The 22,010-nt window shown below is 40.5% G+C and overlaps 1 pseudogene; it reads right to left on the bottom strand.

Moving 5' to 3' along the window:
* The window catches only part of LOC127696724 (UDP-glucuronosyltransferase 2B1-like), a 30,868-nt pseudogene extending 11,814 nt beyond the window's left edge, over positions 1–19,054 (bottom strand).
* Positions 19,055–22,010: the final 2,956 nt, after the last annotated feature.

The following is a 22,010-nucleotide window of genomic DNA, read 5'->3' as shown; positions in this document are numbered from 1 at the left end:
ATTAAAAAATAAAAAAAAAAGATGCCCAAGAAATCCTAGTACACAGAGGGCTTGGAAGAATCCTGTCCTTCAGACTCCCTATCTGAAAGACAGAGCCTCAGGGCACGTTTGTGCTTATAAAAAGAAACAGCCTGTTAAAAATAAATAAATAAATAATGTTCCACCATGACTGCAAAGATTCCAGTGTCTTCCCTCTCCTGGATCCTAGAATCTCATTATGCATTCCCTCTACTGTGGGTAGATGTTTCTCAGGTACAATTAGGCCCTCAGGTGAATTCATAGACGTGGAAACTGAGAATGAATCTGAATGTGCTTTGAGGGGTCACTGGGGTGCAGGGCTCCCCTGTTGCTTTGAAGATCCTCCTGTGTTAATTTTCATTGCTTCTGAAAGGATTTCACTGTCAGGAAGCAAATGCAGCCACCTTTGGTTTATGACCCTGGGAAAGAGGCTGTATGTTTCCATCAGCCACGGCCCTGGTCCAGAACTGTAGGTGGACACTTGCTTCCCAGCATCCCATGGTTACTCAGGGTTAAGGCACAGAACAGTTTAGATGCAAAGACTATGGTGATGAAGTTCACTGAGTGAGTTCAAGGCAAAGAGGATCAAAAAGACCCATTCACCATGATTCTAAGTGACTGTCTGAGGTCTAATTCTATGACATGTTACCTTTACTTGACCCAACAGACTTGGGACATACTGTGGTGGGCATTGTCATTTTCCACTGTTGGAGAATAGAGCCCTGTTTCATCTTGGTCGAACCTAATAGTGACCCACTGAAGTGGAAATTTCTGGTTTCTATAAAAATAAACTCAGTTATGTCATGTGAACAAAAAAAAAAAAAAAAAAAAAGAAAAGGCTATCTTTTTTCCACTGGATGTTTTTGCTCCTTTGTTGAAGATCAAGTGACCATAGGTGTGTGGATTCATTTCTGGATCTTCAATTCTATTCCATTGGTCCACTTGTGTGTCACTATGCCAATACCATGCAGTTTTAAACACTATTGCTCTGTAGTATTGCTTGAAGTCAGGGATACTGATTTCCCCAGAATTTAAGATCAAGAATTGACAAATGGGATCTCATAAAATTACAAAGTTTCTGTAAGGCAAAGGACACTGTTAAAAGGACAAAACAGCAACCATCAAATTGGGAAAGGATATTCACCAACCCCACATCTGATAGAGGGCTAATATCCAATATATACAAAGAACTCAAGAAGTTAGACACCAGGGAACAAAATAACCCTATTAAAAATGGGGTACAGATCTAAACAAAGAATTTTCACCTGAAGAAATTCGGATGGCCGAGAGGCACCTTAAGAAGTGGTCAACATCATTAGTCATTAGGGAAATGCAGATCAAAACAACCCTGAGATTTCACCTTACACCAGTCAGAATGGATAAGGTCAAAAACTCATGAGACAGCAGGTATTGGCGAGGATGTGGAGAAAGAGGAACACTCCTCTACTGCTGGTGGGGCTGAAAGATGGTCCAACCACTGTGGAAATCAGTCTGGAGGTTCCTCAGAAAACTGGACATGAAACTTCCAGAGGACCCTGCTATACCTCTCCTGGGCATACACCCAAAGGATTCCCAGGCATCCAATAAAGACATATGCTCCATTATGTTCATAGCAGCCTTATTTATAATAGCCAGAAGCTGGAAAGAACCTTGATGCCCCTCAAAGGAGGAATGGATACAGAAAATGTGGTATATTTACACAATGGAATACTACTCAGCAATTAGAAACAATGAATTCACAAAATTTTTAGGCAAATGGTTTGATCTGGAAAATATCATCCTAAGTGAGGTAACCCAATCACAAAGAATACACATGGAATGCAATCTCTGATAAGTGGATATTAATTAGCCCAGAAGCCCTGAGTACCCAAGGCACAAATTGCATAACAAATGACTCCCATGAAGAAGTATGGAGAGGGTCCTGATCCTGGAAAAGTATTGATCTAGCATTGGAAGGGAATATAAGGACAGAGAAAAAGGAGGAAGGTGATTGGAGAAGGGATGGAGAAAAGAAGGTTTATGGGACATATGGGGAGTGGGGATCTGGGAAAGGGGAAATCATTTGGAATGTAAACAAAGAATATAAAAAATAAAAATATTGACACTCAGGGCGGCGGCGGCGGCGGAGGCGGCAGCAGCGGCTGGTCCAGCTGAAGGGCCATCAGCGGTGGAACCAAGGCGACACAGGGTCCAGTTAGGCCCTGCGCCCAGGACCACTGAACTTCACTGACCAGCCGGGCGGCAAGCAGCTGCGGTTCTGCGGAGCCTTTCGCTGTACAGAAGCCACTTCAGAACTTGGCTTCCCACCAGTCAGGAGAGACTCACCTCCATCTTGATTCCGGACTCCAGAGGTCGGACAGACTGAGGTACACAAACATAATCCGAGGCCCAACACCGCAGGGGTCTGAGCCCGACGGGCGTTGGCCTGCACCCAGGCTCTGGGCTGTTCGGGTGGCCATTGGGGTGCCAACCCAGCTAGGAGGTTTTTTTTGCCCTGGCCGGTGCACGCGCCGCCATTTTGCCTACAGGACCCAGAGTGCTCGGGAGGGCAGAGACGGCTAACAAGCGTAGCCTGAGGCTAACAAAACGGGGGTCTAGGCCCCAAAAGGCACAGGACTGACCCCAAGAACTGGGCGGCTTGGTGGGCCATCTGTGTGTCAACCCGCCCAGGAGGTTATTAGCACAACAGACTCTCCTGGCGCTTTCGGGGAGCACGGACGCGCACGCCGGCCATCCGGGTCACCTGGCGGACCCAATTAACAGTCATAGCCCTAGGGGAACTTTGCTCGGACCTTGGCCTCCCAGGCTTTTGCCTGGACTCAGGGTCTGGGCGACCAGGCTAACCTTGTGTGCGCCAGCCCGGTTGGGGAATCGGCTGCCCAGCAGAGTGAGCGGAACACAGGGGAGGTCAAAGCAGCATACACCTTCGGCGGCTCCCTGGGGGTGCACACAGGCTCCATCTGGTCCACAGACACAATCTGGGGCAAGGCCTCAGGCAGAAGCCATCAGCTCACCTCTCTCCACTTCAGATCAGCCTGGGCGGCCGCACCACATCTCCAGGTCCCTCAAGAGGCTAACGGGGGCTTCCGGGCAGCTAGCTGGGAGAAGTCGGTGTGCTCCAGTGAATCCAGCGCGCCCCAGCGGGAGCCTTCGGGTGCCTGCTTCGGAATCTGAACAGCCTGGACAGCAGCACTCTGTCTACAGGCAGTGCAGGGTGTAAGCTGTGCACCAGAGGCCAACGGGGAAGGGGCAGCTTGCACGGGTGAGTCCAGCACTGACAAGACCAAGTAACACCAGTGAGAGCTAGATGGCAAAAGGCAAACGCAGGAACGTCACTAACAGAAATCAAGGCAATATGGCAACATCTGAACCCAATTCTCCTCTACCAGCATGTCCTGGATACCCCATCACACCAGTAAAACAAGATTTGGATTTAAAATCACTGGTCATGATGCTGGTACAGGAACACATGAAGGACATACTTAAAGAAATTCAGGAGAAAATGGATCAAAAGTTAGAAGCCCTTGCAAGGGAAACACAAGAATCATTGAAAGAAATCCATGAGAATACAAAAGCCAACAAGGAGAAAATGCAAAAAACACTTAAAGAAATACAGGAGAACTTTGGTCAACAGGCTGAGGTCATGAAAGATGAAACACAAAAATCTCTTAAAGAAATACAGGAGAACTTTGCTCAACAGGCTGAGGTCATGAAAGAGAAAACACAAAAATCTCTTAAAGAATTACAGGAAAGCACAAACAAGCAAGTGAAGGAGCTAAGCAAAACCATCCAGGATCTAAAATCAGAAGTAGAAACAACTAAGAAAACTCAAAAGGAGACAACTTTGGAGATAGAAAGCCTGGGGAAGAAATCAGGGGACAGAGATGCAATTATCAACAGCAGAATACAAGAAATAGAAGAAAGAATCTCAGATGCTGAAGATTCCATAGAAACCATGGACTCAACAGTTAAAGAAAATGCAAAATGCAAAAAGCTTGTAACCCAAAATATCCAGGAAATCCAGGACACAATGAGAAGACCAAACCTAAGGATTATAGGCATAGATGAGAGTGAAGATTTACAACTTAAAGGGCCAGCAAATATCTTCAATAAAATTATGGAAGAAAACTTCCCAAACCTAAAGAGAGAGATGCCCATGAATATACAAGAAGCCTACAGAATTCCAAACAGAGTGGACCAGAACAGAAATACTTCCCGTCACATAATAATCAAAACACCAAATGTTCTAAACAAAGAAAGAATATTAAAGGCAGTAAGAGAAAAAGGCCAAGTAACATATAAACGAAGACCTATCAGAATCACAGCAGACTTTTCACTTGAGACTATGAAGGCTAGAAGGTCCTGGGCAGATCTCATGCAGACTCTAAGAGAACATAAATGCCAACCCAAACTACTATATCCAGCAAAACTCTCAATCACCATAGATGGAGAAACTAAGATATTTCACGACAAAACCAAGTTTACCCAATATCTATCCACAAACCCAGCCCTAAAAAGGATAATAGGAGGACAACACCAATACAAGGAGGGAAACTTCACCCTGGAAAAAGCAAGATAGTGACCTTTCATCAAACCCAAAAGAAGTTAAGCAATCAAATTTAAAAAATAACGTCAAAAATGATAGGAAGTAACAATCACTATTCCTTAATATCTCTTAACATCAATGGACTTAATGCCCCAATAAAAAGACACAGACTAACTGACTGGATACGTAAACAGGACCCTACATTTTGCTGCTTACAGGAAACACACCTCAGGGTCAAAGACAAACACTACCTTAGAGTAAAAGGCTGGAAGACAATTTTACAAGCAAATGGTCTCAGGAAACAAGCTGGAGTAGCCATTTTAATATCAGATAAAATTGACTTTCAACCCAAAGTCATCAAAAGAGACTCCGAGGGACACTTCTTGCTGATGAAAGGAAAAATACAACAAGAAGAACTCTCAATCCTGAACATCTATGCTCCAAATGCAAGGGCACCCTCTTTCATAAAAGAAACTTTATTAAAACTCAAAGCACACATTGCACCTAACACAATAATTGTGGGTGACTTCAACACTGCACTTTCCTCAATGGACCGATCAGGAAAACAGAAACTAAACAAGGACACAATGAAACTAATTGAAGCTTTGGACCAATTAGATTTAACTGATATATATAGAACATTTTATCCTAAAACAAAAGAATATACCTTTTATTCAGCACCTCATGGTACCTTCTCCAAAATCGACCATATAATTGGTCACAAGACAGACCTCAACAAATATAAGAAGATCGAATTAATCCCATGCCTCCTATCAGATCACTATGGAGTAAAAGTGGTCTTCAATAGCAACAGAAACAATAGAAAACCCACATACACGTGGAAATTGAACAATACTCTACTCAATGATACCTTGGTCAAGGAAGAAATAAAGAAAGAAATTAAAGACTTTTTAGAACACAATGAAAATGAAAACACAACATACCCAAATCTATGGGACACAATGAAAGCAGTGCTAAGAGGAAAACTCATAGCCCTGAGTGCCTCCAAAAAGAAAATGGAGAGAGCATACACTACCAGCTTAATGACACACCTGAAAGCCCTAGAACAAAAAGAAGCTATTTCACCCAGGAGGAGTAGAAGGCAGGAAATCATCAAACTCAGGGCCGAAATCAATCAAGTAGAAACAAAGAGAACCATACAAAAAATCAACAAAACCAGGAGCTGGTTCTTTGAGAAAATCAACAAGATAGATAAACCCTTAGCCAGACTGACCAAAGGGCACAGAGAAAGTATCCAAATTAACAAACTTAGAAATGAAAAGGGAGATATAACAACGGAAACTGAGGAGATCCAAAAAATCATCAGATCCTACTAAAAGAGCCTGTACTCAACACAACTGGAGAATCTGGAGGAAATGGACAATTTCCTTGACAGATACCAAATACCAAAATTAAATCAGGACCAACTAGACCATCTAAACAGTCCCATAAAGCCTAAAGAAATAGAAGGAGTCATAGAAAGTCTTCCAACCAAAAAAAGCACAGGACCAGATGGTTTCAGTGCAGAATTCTACCAGACCTTCAAAGAAGAGTTAACACCAATACTCTTCAAACTATTCCACAAAATAGAAACAGAAGGAACACTACCCAATTCCTTCTACGAAGCCACAATTACGCTGATACCAAAGCCACACAAAGATCCAACAAAGAAAGAGAACTTCAGACCAATTTCCCTTATGAACATCGATGCAAAAATACTCAATAAAGTTCTTGCCAACCGAATCCAAGAACACATCAAAACGATCATCCACCATGATCAAGTAGGCTTTATCCCGGGAATGCAGGGTTGGTTCAATATACGGAAATCCATCAATACAATCCACTACATAAACAAACTCAAAGAACAAAACCACATGGTCATTTCATTGGATGCTGAAAAAGCATTTGACAAAATTCAGCATCCTTTCATGCTTAAAGTCTTGGAGAGAACAGGAATTCAAGGCCCATACCTAAACATAGTAAAAGCAGTATACAGCAAACCGGTAGCCAGCATCAAACTAAATGGAGAGAAACTTGAAGCAATCCCACTGAAATCAGGGACCAGACAAGGCTGCCCCTTTTCTCCTTATCTTTTCAATATTGTACTTGAGGTACTAGCTCGGGCAATTCGACAAAATAAGGAGATCAAAGGGATACAAATTGGAAAGGAAGAAGTCAAACTATCGTTATTTGCAGACGACATGATAGTCTACCTAAGTGACCCAAAAAACTCCACTAGAGAGCTCCTACAGCTGATAAACAACTTCAGCAAAGTGGCAGGTTATAAAATCAACTCAAGCAAATCAGTGGCCTTCCTATATTCAAAGGATAAGCAGGCTGAGAAAGAAATTAGGGAAATAACCCCCTTCACAATAGCAACAAACAGTATAAAGTATCTTGGGGTGACTCTTTCACATGACAAACATGTGAAAGATCTGTATGACAAGAACTTCAAGATTCTGAAGAAGGAAATGGAAGAAGACCTCAAAAAATGGGAAAACCTCCCATGCTCATGGATCGGTAGAATCAATATAGTTAAAATGGCCATTTTGCCAAAAGCAATATACAGATTCAATGCAATACCCATCAAAATCCCAACTCAATTCTTCACAGAGTTAGAAAGAGCAATTATCAAATTCATCTGGAACAACAAAAAACCCAGGATAGCTAAAACTATTCTCAGCAACAAAAGAAAATCTGGGGGATACCTCAAGCAATACTACAGAGCAATAGTGTTAAAAACTGCATGGTATTGGTACAGTGACAGGCAGGAGGATCAATAGAACAGGATTGAAGATCCAGAAATGAACCCACACACCTATGGCCACTTGATCCTCGACAAAGAGGCTGAAAACATCCAATGGAAAAAAGATAGCCTTTTCAACAAATGGTGCTGGTTCAACTGGAGGTCAGCATGCAGAAGAATGCGAATTGATCCATCCTTGTCTCCTTGTACTAAGCTCAAATCCAAATGGATCAAGGACCTCCACATAAAGCCAGACACTCTGAAGCTAATAGAAAAGAAACTAGGGAAGACCCTTGAGGACATCGGTACAGGGAGAAAGTTTCTGAACAGAACACCAATAGCGTATGCTCTAAGAGCAAGAATTGACAAATGGGACATCATAAGGTTACAGAGTTTCTGTAAGGCAAAGGACACCATCAAGAGGACAGATCGGCAACCAACAAATTGGGAAAAGATCTTCACCAATCCTACATCAGATAGAGGGCTAATATCCAATATATATAAAGAACTCAAGAAGTTAGACTCCAGAAAACCAAACAACCCTATTAAAAAATGGGGTACAGAGTTAAACAAAGAATTCTCACCTGAAGAACTTCGGATGGCGGAGAAGCATCTTAAAAAATGCTCAACTTCATTAGTCATTAGGGAAATGCAAATCAAAACAACCCTAAGATTTCATCTTACACCAGTCAGAATGGCTAAGATTAAAAATTCAGGAGACAGCAGGTGTTGGAGAGGGTGTGGAGAAAGGGGAACACTTCTCCACTGCTGGTGGGGTTGCAAATTGGTACAACCACTCTGGAAAGCAGTCTGGCGGTTCCTCCGAAAACTGGGCACCTCACTTCCAGAAGATCCTGCTATACCACTCCTGGGCATATACCCAGAGGATTCCCCACCATGTAATAAGGATACATGCTCTACTATGTTCATAGCAGCCCTATTTATAATTGCCAGATGCTGGAAAGAACCCAGGTATCCCTCAACAGAAGAGTGGATGCCAAAAATGTGGTATATCTACACAATGGAGTACTATTCAGCCATTAGAAACAATGAATTCATGAAATTCTTAGGCAAATGGATGGAGCTAGAGAACATCATACTAAGTGAGGTAACCCAGACTCAAAAGTTGAATCATGGTATGCACTCACTAATAAGTGGTTATTAACCTAGAAAACTGGAATACCCAAAACATAATCCACACATCAAATGAGATACAAGAAGAAAGCAGGAGTGGTCCCTGGTTCTGGAAAGACTCAGTGAAACAGTATTTGGCAAAACCAGAACGGGGAACTGGGAAGGGGTGGGAGGGAGGACAGGGGAAGAGAAGGGGGCTTACGGGACTTTCGGGGAGTGGGGGGGGCTAGAAAAGGGGAAATCATTTGAAATATAAATAAATTATATCGAATAAAAAAAAAAAAAGAAAATCTGGGGGAATCAGTATCCCTGACCTCAAGCAATACTACAGAGCAATAGTGTTAAAAACTGCATGGTATTGGTACAGTGACAGGCAGGAGGATCAATGGAACAGGATTGAAGATCCAGAAATGAACCCACACACCTATGGCCACCTGATCCTCGACAAAGAGGCTGAAAACATCCAATGGCAAAAAGATAGCCTTTTCAACAAATGGTGCTGGTTCAACTGGAGGTCAGCATGCAGAAGAATGTGAATTGATTTATCCTTGTCTCCTTGTACTAAGCTCAAATCCAAATGCATCAAGGACCTCCACATAAAGCCAGACACTCTGAAGCTAATAGAAAAGAAACTGGGAAGACCTTTGAGGACATCGGTACAGGGAGAAAGTTTCTGAACAGAACACCAATAGCGTATGCTCTAAGAGCAAGAATTGACAAATGGGACCTCATAAGGTTACAGAGTTTCTGTAAGGCAAAGGACACCATCAAGAGGACAGATCGGCAACCAACAAATTGGGAAAAGATCTTCACCAATCCTACATCAGATAGAGGGCTAATATCCAATATATACAAAGAACTCAAGAAATTAGACTCCAGAAAACCGAACAACCCTATTAAAAAAGGGGGTACAGAGTTAAACAAAGAATTCTCACCTGAAGAACTTCGGATGGCGGAGAAACATCTTAAAAAATGCTCAACTTCATTAGTCATTAGGGAAATGCAAATCAAAACAACCCTAAGATTTCATCTTATACCAGTCAGAATGGCTAAGATTAAAAATTCAGGAGACAGCAGGTGTTGGAGAGGGTGTGGAGAAAGGGGAACACTTCTCCACTGCTGGTGGGGTTGCAAATTGGTACAACCACTCTGGAAAGCAGTCTGGCGGTTCCTCCGAAAACTGGGCACCTCACTTCCAGAAGATCCTGCTATAGCACTCCTGGGCATATACCCAGAGGATTCCCCACCATGTAATAAGGATACATGCTCTACTATGTTCATAGCAGCCCTATTTATAATTGCCAGATGCTGGAAAGAACCCAGGTATCCCTCAACAGAAGAGTGGATGCATAAAATGTGGTATATCTACACAATGGAGTACTATTCAGCCATTAGAAACAATGAATTCATGAAATTCTTAGGCAAATGGATGGAGCTAGAGAACATCATACTAAGTGAGGTAACCCAGACTCAAAAGGTGAATCATGGTATGCACTCACTAATAAGTGGTTATTAACCTAGAAAACTGGAATACCGAAAACATAATCCACACATCAAATGAGATACAAGAAGAAAGGAGGAGTGGTCCCTGGTTCTGGAAAGACTCAGTGAAACAGTATTCGGCAAAACCAGAACGGGGAACTGGGAAGGGGTGGGAGGGAGGACAGGGGAAGAGAAGGGGGCTTACGGGACTTTCGGGGAGTGGGGGGGGCTAGAAAAGGGGAAATCATTTGAAATGTAAATAAATTATATTGAATAAAAAAAAAGACCTTTAAAAAATAAAAATATTTAAAAAAAAGAAAAAAAGGAAAAAAAAAAAAAAAGAAATGGTGTGTGACAATGGAGTACTATTCAGCCATTAGAAAAAATGAATTCCATTGGATGTTTTCAGCCCCTTTGTCGAGGATCAAGTGGCCATAGGTGTGTGGGTTCATTTCTGGATCTTCAATCCTGTTCCATTGATTCGCCTGTCTGTCACTGTATGGGAAAAGATCTTCACCAATCCTACATCAGATAGAGGGCTAATATCCAATATATATAAAGAACTCAAGAAGTTAGACTCCAGAAAATCAAACAACCCTATTAAAAAATGGGGTACAGAGTTAAACAAAGAATTCTCACCTGAAGAACTTCGGATGGCGGAGAAGCATCTTAACAAATGCTCAACTTCTTTAGTCATTAGGGAAATGCAAATCAAAACAACCCTGAGATTTCATCTTACACCAGTCAGAATGGCTAAGATTAAAAATTCAGGAGACAGCAGGTGTTGGGGAGGGTGTGGAGAAAAAGGAACACTCCTCCACTGCTGGTGGGGTTGCAAATTGGTGCAACCACTCTGGAAATCAGTCTGGTGGTTCCTTTGAAAACTGGGTACCGCACTTCCAGAAGATCCTGCTATACCACTCCTGGGCATATACCCAGAGGATTCCCCACCATATAATACGGATACATGCTCTACTATGTTCATAGCAGCCCTATTTATAATTGCCAGAAGTTTGAAAGAACCCAGGTATCCCTCAACAGAAGAGTGGATGCAAAAAATGTGGTATATCTATACAATGGAGTACTATTCAGCCATTAGAAACAATGAATTCATGAAATTCTTAGGCAAATGGATGGAGCTAGAGAACATCATACTAAGTGAGGTAACCCAGACTCAAAAGGTGACTCATGGTATGCACTCACTAATAAGTGGATATTAACCTAGAAAACTGGAATACCCCAAACATAATCCATACATCAAATGAGGTACAAGAAGAAAGGAGTAGTGGCCCCTTGTTCTGGAAAGACTCAGTGAAGCAGTATAGGGCAAAACCAGAATGGGGAAGTGGGAAGGGGTGGGTGGGAGGACGGGGGAGAGAAGGGGGCTTATGGGACTTTCGGGGAGTGGGGGGCTAGAAAAGGGGAAATCATTTGAAATGTAAATAAAAAATATATCGAATAAAAAAATAAAAAAGAAAAAAAAGAAAAAAAAAACAAAAAACAATGAATTCATGAAATTCGTAGGCAAATGGATGGAGCTGGAGAACATCATACTACGTGAGGTAACCCAGTCTCAAAAGATCAATCATGGTATGCACTTAGTAATAAGTTGATATTAGCCTGGAAAACTGGAATACCCAAAACATAATCCACACATCAAATGAGGTACAAGAACGGAGGAGTTCCCCCTGGTTCTGGAAAGACTCAGTGTAGCAGTATAAGGCAAGACCAGAACAGGGAAGTGGGAAAGGGTGGGTGGGAGAACAGGGGTGAGGGAAGGGGGCTTATGTGACTTTTGGTGAGTGGCGGACCAGAAAAGGGGAAATCATTTGAAATGTAAATAAAAAATATATAAAATCAAATAAAAATAAATTGGAAATAAAAATGGTGTGTGAGCTGGGCAGAGGTGGCACACTCCTGTAGTCACAGCACTCTGGAAGGCAGAGGCAGGCAGATTTCTGAGTTCGAGGCCAGCCTGGTCTACAGAGTGAGTTCCAGGACAGCCAGGGCTACACAGAGAAACCCTGTCTCGAAAAAACCAAATCCAAAAAAAAAATAAATAAATAAATAAAATAAAATAAAAAAAAAAGAGAAAAAAAAAGAAAAAAAAAAAGAAAAGAAATGGTGTGTGTTAGGATGGTCTATCCATAAGGTCATTCATCAACTGTTTTAAAGAGCAGTGGTTCTGCTTGGAGGTTGGCATAGTCATTAAGTGATGGTAAGATTCTTGTTCATTGTCTGTCATGATTTTGAAAAGCATTCAACTCACAAAAAGAGTAGTTTATAAGGTCATCTTCTCTAAAATTGATGCAACAATTATAAAAATCAAGCAAAACATTCAGTCTCACACTTTTGTTGTTCCCTTACAAGCCACCTCCCAAATAAATTGTCTATGATTCTTTTAGTTGTATCAATAATTTTGAAATATGTAAACTGTTCTGAAAACCATAGTATAGAGTACAAACATCAAATAAACAATCCTACTTATAGAGAGGCTGAAATAGGAGAAGCATGATTTCAAGACCATTATGTGGTGTACAGCAAGACACTGTCACATACAAACAAGCAGAAACTGTATAACACGCCATGTTTGATTTTAAATCTTGTGTGTTTTTTATGTGTAGAGGTCAGAAGGCACTTTTATTGAGTTTTTTTTTTCCTTTTCCACTTTACATGAGTTCCAAGGATACAACTCGGTTCATGAGGCTTGAGAGGCAGCCTTGAGGTTTGTTTTCTTTTGTATGTGGAAACTACAAAGACAAAAACAAAATACTTGCAAAACCTATGTATAGAAATACTACAAGGGAGGGGTGGCGGTGGCGGTGGTAGCGGCAGTGCAGCAGTGACTGGTCCAGCCGACGGGTTATCAGCAGTGGAACCAAGGTGACACAGGGTCCAGTTAGGCCCTGTGCCCACGACCACTGACCTTCACTGGCCAGCCGGGCTGCAAGCACCTGCGGATTTAAGGTGCCTTTCACTGGATAGAAGCCACATCAGAACTCTGCCTCCCGCCAATCAGGAGAGACTCACCTCCATCTTGTTTCAGACTCCAGAGAGATTGGACAGACTGAGGTACACAAACATAACCCGAGGCCAACATCGCGGGGGGTCTAAGCCTGACGGGAGTTGGCCTGCACCCAGGCCCTGGGCTGTTCGGCAGGCCATTGGGGTGCCAACACAGCCAGGAGGTTTTTTGCCTGTGCCAGCGCGCGCGCTACCATTTTGCCTACAGGACTCCAGAGAGCTCTAGCAGGCAAAGCCGGTAACAGGCATAGCCTGAGGCTAACAAAGCGGTGGTCTAGGCCCCAACAGGCCCTGGACTGACCCCAAGAACTGGGCGGCTTGGTGGGCCATCTGTGTGTCAACCCGCCCAGGAGGTTATTAGCCCAGCAGACTCTCCCGGCACTTTCAGGGAGCGCGAGCACACATGCCTGCCATCCTGGCCACCTGACAGACCCAATTAACAGTCATAGCTCGAGGGGAACTTTGCTTGGACCTTGGCATCCCAGGCTTCTACCTGGACTCAGGGACTGAGCAGCCAGGCTAGCCTTGTGTGCACCAACCCGGCTGGGAGATCTGCTGCCCAGCAGAGTGATCAGCACGCGGAAAAGGTCCCAGCAGCATACACCCTCAGCACTCCCTGAAGGTGCAAACGGGCTCCATCTGGTTCACAGACACAATCTGGGGCAAAGCACACTAGAGCTGCAAGGGCACCCAAGAGGAAGACAGCATATCAGCAATCAGCTGCAGGGGAAACCCAGCCATATAGTGTTGCAGTAATAGCCCCAGAGCCCCTCAGGAGGCCCAAACACCAGCCAGGGACAAGACCAACTAACTCCAGAGAACAAGATGGCAAAGGGCAAATGCAGGAACGCTACTAACAGAAATCTAGGCATTATGGCAGCATCTGAACCAAACTCTCTAACATCAGCAAGTCCTGGTTATGCCAACACACCAGAGAAACAAGATTTGGATTTAAAATCACTGATCATGATACTGCTAGAAGAACACAAAAAGGACATAAATGAATCTCTTAAAGAAATACAGGGGAACCTGAATAAGCTAGAAACCTGTATAATGGAAAGAGAAAAATCACTTAAAGAAATGCAGGAGAATAGGGCTCAAGAGATAGAAACCAATAAAGAAGAATCGCAAAAAAAAAAAAAACAAAACAACAACAACAACAAAAAAAAAACAAAAAAAAACTTAAAGAAATGCAGGAGAACTTGAGTCAAGAGGCAGAAGTCATGAAAGAGGAAACACAAAAATCTCTTAAAGAATTACAGGAAAACACAAACAAACAAATGATGGAACTGAGCTAAACCATCCTGGATCTAAAAACAGAAGTAGAAACAACTAAGAAATCACAAAGGGAGACAACTTTGGAGATAGAAAACCTTGAGAAGAAATCAGGGGCCATAGATGCAAATATCAACAACAGAATACAAGAGATGGAAGAAAGAATTTCAGATGCCGAAGATACCATAGAAACCATTGACTCAACAGTCAAAGAAAATGCAAAATGCAAAACGCTTGTATCCCAGAACATCCAGGAAATCCAGGATACAATGAGAAGACCAAAGCTAAGGATTATAGGTATAGATGAGAGTGAAGATTTACAACAGAAAGGGCCAGCAAATATCTTTAACAAAATTATGGAAGAAAACTTTCCCAACTTAAAGAGAGAGATGCCTATGAATATACAAGAAGCCTACAGAACTCCAAACAGACTGGATCTGAGCAGTAATACCTCTCGCCACATAATAATTAAAACCTCAAATGCACTAAACAAAGAAAGAATATTAAGGCAGTAAGAGAAAAAGGCCAAGTAACATATAAAGGAAGACCTATCGGAATCACACCAGACTTCTCACCAGAGACCATGAAAGCTAGAAGATCCTGGGCAGATCTCATGCATTCTCTAAGAGAATACAAATGTCAGCCAAGACTACTATACCCACAAAAACTCTCAATCACAATAGATGGAGAAACCAAGACATTCCATGACAAAACCAAATTTACACAATATCTTTCCACAACCCCAGCTCTACAAAGAATAATAGGAGGAAAACTCCAATACAAGGAGGGAAACTACACCCTGGAAAAAGTAAGATAGTAACCTTCCTTCATCAAACCCAAAAGAAGATAATCACTCAAATATAAAAATAACATCAAAAATGATAGGAAGTAATAATCTCTATTCCTTAATATCTCTTAACGTCAATGGATTCAATTCCCCAATAAAAAGACATAGACTAACAGACTGGATAAGGAAACAGGACCCTACATTTTGCTGCATACAGGAAACACACCTAAATGTCAAAGACAAAAACTACCTTAGAGTAAAAGGCTGGAAGACAATTTTACAAGCCAATGGTCTCGGGAAACGAGCCGGAGTAGCCATTCTAATATCAGATAAAATTGACTTTCAACCTAAAGTCATCAAAAGAGACACTGAGGGACACTTCTTGCTGGTCAAAGGAAAAATCCACCAAGAAGAACTTTCAATTCTGAACATCTATGCTCCAAATACTGGTACAACCACTCTGGAAATCAGTCTGGCGGTTCCTCTGAAAACTGGGCACCTCACTTCCAGAAGATCCTGCTATACCACTCCTGGGCATATACCCCAAAGATTCCCCAGCATGTAATAAGGATACATGTTCCACTATGCTCATAGTAGCCCTATTTATAATTGCCAGAAGTTTGAAAGAACCCAGATATCCCTCAACAGAAGAGTGGATGCAAAAAAGGTGGTATATCTACACAATGGAGTACTATTCAGCCATTAGAAACAATGAATTCATGAAATTCTTAGGCAAATGGATGGAGCTGGAGAACATCATACTAAGTGAGGTAACCCAGACTCAAAAGATGAATCATGGTATGCACTCACTAATAAGTGGTTATTAACCTAGAAAACTGGAATACCCCAAACATAATCCATACATCAAATGAGGTACAAGAAGAACGGAGGAGTGGCCCCTTGTTCTGGAAAGACTCAGTGATGCAGTATAGAATAAAATCAGAACAGGGAAGTGGGAAGGGTTGGGTGGGAAAACAGGGGGAGGGAAGGGGACTGATGGGACTTTCGGGGAATGGGGGTCCAGCAAAGGGGAAATCATTTGAAATGTAAATAAATATATCAATAAATTAAAACAACAACAACAACCAAAAAAAAAAAAAAGAAATACTACAAGGAAGTAGAAATGTTAAAAGGGAGCTCTGTGCGGAACACGCATACATGAAGCTGTCTAATGCCACCTGAGTGTCATGTCATAGTCTTGCTTTGCTAAGTCTGGTGTTCTTGGCAATAGTTCTTGCAATTTTCTGTTTTCTCTCTCTCTTCTTTTCATTCATCAATCTAACTCTGTACATTGGCCAGGTCATTTTAACTTTACAAGGATTCTGGGACATTATCTCTGATCTTTGTTGGATATTTCTTCAACCTATTTGTCTACCTATAATAACACATACGTAACATTTATTACACTGTATATAACAGTTCTTCATCACTATAATATGTTCAAGTAGAATATAATTTCTCTTTAGTGAAGAAATTGATTATTTCTTTAGGTGTTCAACATGTCTCTAGCATTTACTATATGTTCTTTAAGAGAATATAAATTCTCTTTTAGTAGTTACCTAAACACCCTCAAATCACTGACCACATTCTAAAGTGATTTGACAAGTTGTTTAACAGTAATGAGACCCAGAGATGTAAGGAAATAATGTATATGCCAATGGCCAGAGAGTTCTAATCCACTTTATACATGTCTTATGAAACCAAACATCTGGAAAAAGTGGTGAAGAATTTTTCCATGAAAAATAAAAACAGTTTATCAAGGAAATCAATATAGGGATACCTTAGGCAGTGGTTTGACTGGTTTGCAATGGAGTCCTCTAACAAAGTCAAATTAGGCAAGAGAGGGCGAGTAAATTCCACATCCCAGAAGGTTTGGATGCGCCATATGTGTGCCTTCCCCATCATCTCAGTTAATGTTGTGGGTCTCCCCATACTCCAAAACATGTAAAATACACAATGGTGAAAGGAGTTTGTCTGGAATATAGCATGTGATTTCAGGAAGTGAGTTGAGGTCATGTAGACAGAAATTTAAAATGTCCCAAATATGATTCCTGATATTAATTGTGTGAAAATTATATTGTTTTCCAAAGTGATACCCATAAATTTGAAATATTTTGATTCATTCAAAGAAGGTTGAAAATGCTTAGAACAGCTTTCGTGGATTACTTAGTCTCTTTAATACATTTAGCAGCAATTCTCTTTATTTCTGATTCTTGAAATTCACTGTGATAATCAGTAAGGTATGACTAATTTTCTTCAATCACTGCTGTGCTATGCTCATTACGGGAGACTTGTATTACTAACTTGTGTATGTCAAAGTTATAGCTGGATATTTCCTTGAGAGTTAACATTTAAACTCTGTTTCCTCTTAATTTAGGTGATATTTCATTTAATGGAAAGGTTTTTTAAATAAACTAATAAAAACTTGTACGTTTTGTAGCAAGTTTTAATGCTTTCAGACATAAGTTTTATGGATCTAAGACATCTCAAATTCTAGAAAAATCAAGTTGCCTTGACTGTTTCTGGTTCTTGTGATACTATTTAATTGTGAAAAAAATCTTTCGTGATGCTTTTGATAAATGTTTTAATTTATAAATGAGTATCTTTTATAAGGGAATGTGTTTTCAGTGCTGCAAAGACAGTTGTGGGAGTAAATTATAAGTCTCTAGAGTTCTCATTTATAGCCATTAAAGCATTCAATAAAACCTGGAGGGTTTTTTTTTTTTTTTTTTTTTTTTTTTTTTTACTGAGACAGAGCAGATCAAATGATTACCAAGAGAAATTTTCTTTGTCTCCCTTTGCCTGTTTAGTAATTTCTGGAGTGTTTCAAATAGCTACTCTATAATATTTTGCCTTGTTTTGAATCTATTTGATTGTTTTCTATTTTTACTTTATCAACTCACAATTAAGAATCTCATTCTATGCCTTTATATTCACCTATCCACATTCACACTCAAAGAAACATCAAGTCAGGATTTCACAATAACAATGAAAGACACAGTTTACCAAGAACATCTCTGTAAAACTGACTCTAGAACTTCTCATTAAATGTTTGGAACCAAAAGTCAAAATGCAACACCTGCAACATATTCTTCACCCTTTCCACAAATGTCATACGAATTCTGACAGAACCACAGGCATATAGGAAGGGGGGAGTAGAAGGCCCCCACTGTACTTTTTATATGTGTATCCAGGACAGAAGCTGAGACTGTACACTAAAGGTGTCTTAAGCAGTTCTGTTAGCAGCTCCCCACAGGGACCCAGGGCATCTGTGAGAATGACAACAAACTTAGATCCTTGGAGTTTTTTCACAAGACACTTGTTCCAAACTACTGCTTTGCAGAGATTTTCTTTTCTTTTTTTTAAATTTTTTTTATTCGATATAATTTATTTACATTTCAAATGATTTCCCCTTTTCTAGCCCCCCCCACTCCCCAAAAGTCCCGTAAGCCCGCTTCTCTTCCCCTGTCCTCCCACCCACCCATTTCTTAGGCAAATGGATGGAGCTAGAAAACATCATACTAAGTGAGGTAACCCAGACTCAAAAGGTGAATCATGGTATGCACTCACTAATAAGTGGATATTAACCTAGAAAACTGGAATACCCAAAACATAATCCACACATCAAATGCGGTACAAGAAGGAAGGAGGAGTGGGCCCTGGTTTTGGAAAGACTCAGTGAAGCAGTATTCAGCAAAACCAGAACGGGGAAGTGGGAAGGGGTGGGGGGGAGGACAGGGGAAGAGAAGGGGGCTTATGGGACTTTCGGCGAGTGGGGAGGCTATAAAGGGGGAAATCATTTGAAATATAAATAAATTATATCGAATAAAAAATTTAAAAAAAAAGAAAAGGAAAAATAAAAAGAAATAAAAAAAAATGGTGACTTCATGACCCTATGGATTATCTTTATATTTGTTCAATAGTTGTATTCAGTGGGCCATACCAACACTTTCCCACAGGCTCCATGTGCTGTATCAATAGCAAAACTGAAGTCTGTTTCATAGACATCTTGCTGAAAGGGAATGCTGTTGAAATCTGTCATTTTTCACTGGCTTTTGTGCTTTTATCAAAGTTCTATCAATTCAGAATTAACACATAACTTTAAACCTATTTTCAAACAAATGAGTCTGATTATGTAATGTCTTGTGTAAATACACACATGGGACATGAACTCAAGGTTAACAAAGTTTATTTGCTTTTCGTTGTCTCTGATACTACTGAACCAGAACTGATTCCCTTCTTACATGCAAGGATTGCATATTGAATATAACAGAGTATGTAATGAGTCAGAGATAAAAAGCTTGTATTTCGTAAGTGTACTTAACATCACAGTAAAGTTCAAACAAGAATCTGGGTGAATCAGCATTTCTTAGACCTTGGTGTCTTTCAAAAATTTTCATATGTATAATTCATTATGTTATGTTTCTTGGTCCATGAAATTGCCATATTTCCTCCCATAAGTTGGAGGTGAACCTATAATGTTAAGGAAAGGAAGAAATCTTATACTACTTCTCTTCTACTATATCACACACAGTTACTTGTGACCTGGATATTCTTTAGTGGACATGTCTTCAAGTGTGTCCTTTCTAGGTTCCTTTTGTCATGAGAAAAATCGTTAATAAAAGGAGTGTGGAGAGTATGAAATTTCTTTTTGCTTAGAGTTGTATTACATAATGAAGGGCAGTAAGGGCAGAGATTGAAGGGAGCAACTTGGAGGTAGAAACTGAAGTAGAGGCCATAGATGAACAATACTGGTTTTTCCTGGTGACTCTTAGTTTTCTCTCTTACATCCAGGACCACAATCCTATTAATGCCAACAGTCAGAGTGAGATGGGATTTTCTACAGCATTTGTAAAAGAAGGAAATGATCTACAATCAGTTTTAAGCATTTTATGTGGTAAAGTTCGCTCCTCTCAGATGGCATTATTTTGTATCAAGTTAACTAAAAACTCATCAATATGAAATAACAGGAAACTCCAGTGACATACCTCTCCTAGGATTTCACCATAATGGAGTCTTTTAGCAGATATATCTGCTTGTAATGCTTCCATACTCTTGTAAGTAACTCCTCCCCCATGCTCTTGCAAACAACTCAATAAATTCCTTGGATCATCATGTCACACCTGAGTGGAGCCATTAGTCTGCATTTTCAGTTGTTGTTGTGTTCTCTCTTTCTCTCTGTCTGTCTCCCCTCCCTCTCTCTCTCCCTCTCTCCCTCCCTCCTTCTCTCCTTTTCTCCCTCTCTCCCTCCCTCCATCCTTCCCCTTCTCTGTCTGTTTCTTTCTTTCTTTGTCAGTGCCTTTCCTGATTTTAATAGACAGTAGTTCTTATATTTCCAAGAAAAAAATCATCTTATGTAATTGTATCCCAAAGGGTGACAGATACAGATAAAATCAAAGGGGATTCTAGGATGGGCACTTTGTATGACTGTTGTAGATTATGTAAATCCAACTGAGACTCAGATGTTGGCTTGTAAATAACTTCCTTTTTTAAGGATAGTATTTCAACACATACACACACATATAAACATGTGTGCACCCGTGCATGCACACACACACACACACACACACACACACACACACACACACACACACACACACACACACACAAATGGGACAGTCACATCCTCTGTTGGACAAGTGCCAAACCTGGACACATGCGAAGTTTGGAAATGACTCCTGATCTCAGTGATCTTGAATGTATACTATATTTGGAGAACAGTGAAAAGTAAGAACTCTCTCTCCCTCCCTTCCATTCTCTCTTTCTCCTAATATTGCTGGTTTGATAAAGAACCTGAAGTGAAGGCATAACTGTTCAGGCAAATTTTTATAAATCCCATAGTTCAGTGTTCTGTCATATGAATATTGGCAACACCAACCATTTATCATCACTGTTTAATAATTTTATGTATATGGCTCAGAGGTCCATTGTAGATTCTCAGAATTATATACACTGCACTTATACATAGAGCATATTGTAATCTAGATAGAAGCCCTGTTCTTTTAGCCTTTCCATTGGACCCAGGTCTACCCTATCATGAATATGATTCATGTAAGCAGTCAGCTGGCTGGAGTAAGAGATAAGGATACATTTCTGTTTTTCACCTTTACTCAGACTATTGAAAGACTTTCCACAGTAACCTTCTTCAGGAAGAAGAAATGTTTGATCTCTGGGGATACCCAGAGGAGGAATTTGTTTCTGAGGAGGACCATATACAAGCTAGGGGAGGCTAATATTTCTAGAGCCTAGGAGCTCAGATAATGGTGGGTAAGGTCCCATGAAATGCCTGGAATGCTGAGCTATGCATATGTCTTGTAAGAATCTCAAAGATGGAGTTGGGAAGGGGTGAATGGTTCCTCTTTTTCTCTCTTTCTAAAGTGATCGCACTGAATATATTTTCATTCAGTATTTCTGTAGTAATTTGGCTCCTTTTCCTGCACAGAGATCATGCCTTAGTCATCTTTATATAGAACAAACCAATACTTAGGGAATGGTTTTTGAATGAATCCATGAATCTAGTTCTCTAATCTTGATTATGAGTAGAATATAATTCTAAATGTAAAAACAGGTCTGTCATCCTCTGATATCATAGCTATTTGAGACAGAACTTGATAGTGTTATTCTAGAAATGGCAACATTGCTTCAAGGCATAGTGTGATTTGTAATATATGAGGACAGTGGGTTTTTTCATTTTTTTTTTAAGAAAACTAGAATTTTCTACTCCAAGCTTTTGAACCTGATGGCTATATTATGTCAAAAACAGTTTAATGTCAACCAAGTTATATAAAAACCATTTTCTATGACAGAGAAGATGCAGTATTTAAATGAACAATAATAATAACCAAATGCATTAGGTCAGCTCATTCAATGTATATTTTGCATTCAACCTCTCAACACTGGGTCCGTGAAGTTTAATTTTCTTTAAAAGGAATCTAACATTCACCAAATAAATGTATGATTCTTACAGTCCAAATGATCATTGGATAGGTTCTGAAGTA

This window comes from Apodemus sylvaticus, chromosome 11, assembly GCF_947179515.1.
Source record: "Apodemus sylvaticus chromosome 11, mApoSyl1.1, whole genome shotgun sequence".
NCBI lineage: Eukaryota > Metazoa > Chordata > Mammalia > Rodentia > Muridae > Apodemus > Apodemus sylvaticus.
The sequence above is the reverse complement of the archived record's forward strand: the minus strand, read 5'-3'. Positions and strand labels throughout refer to the sequence as shown.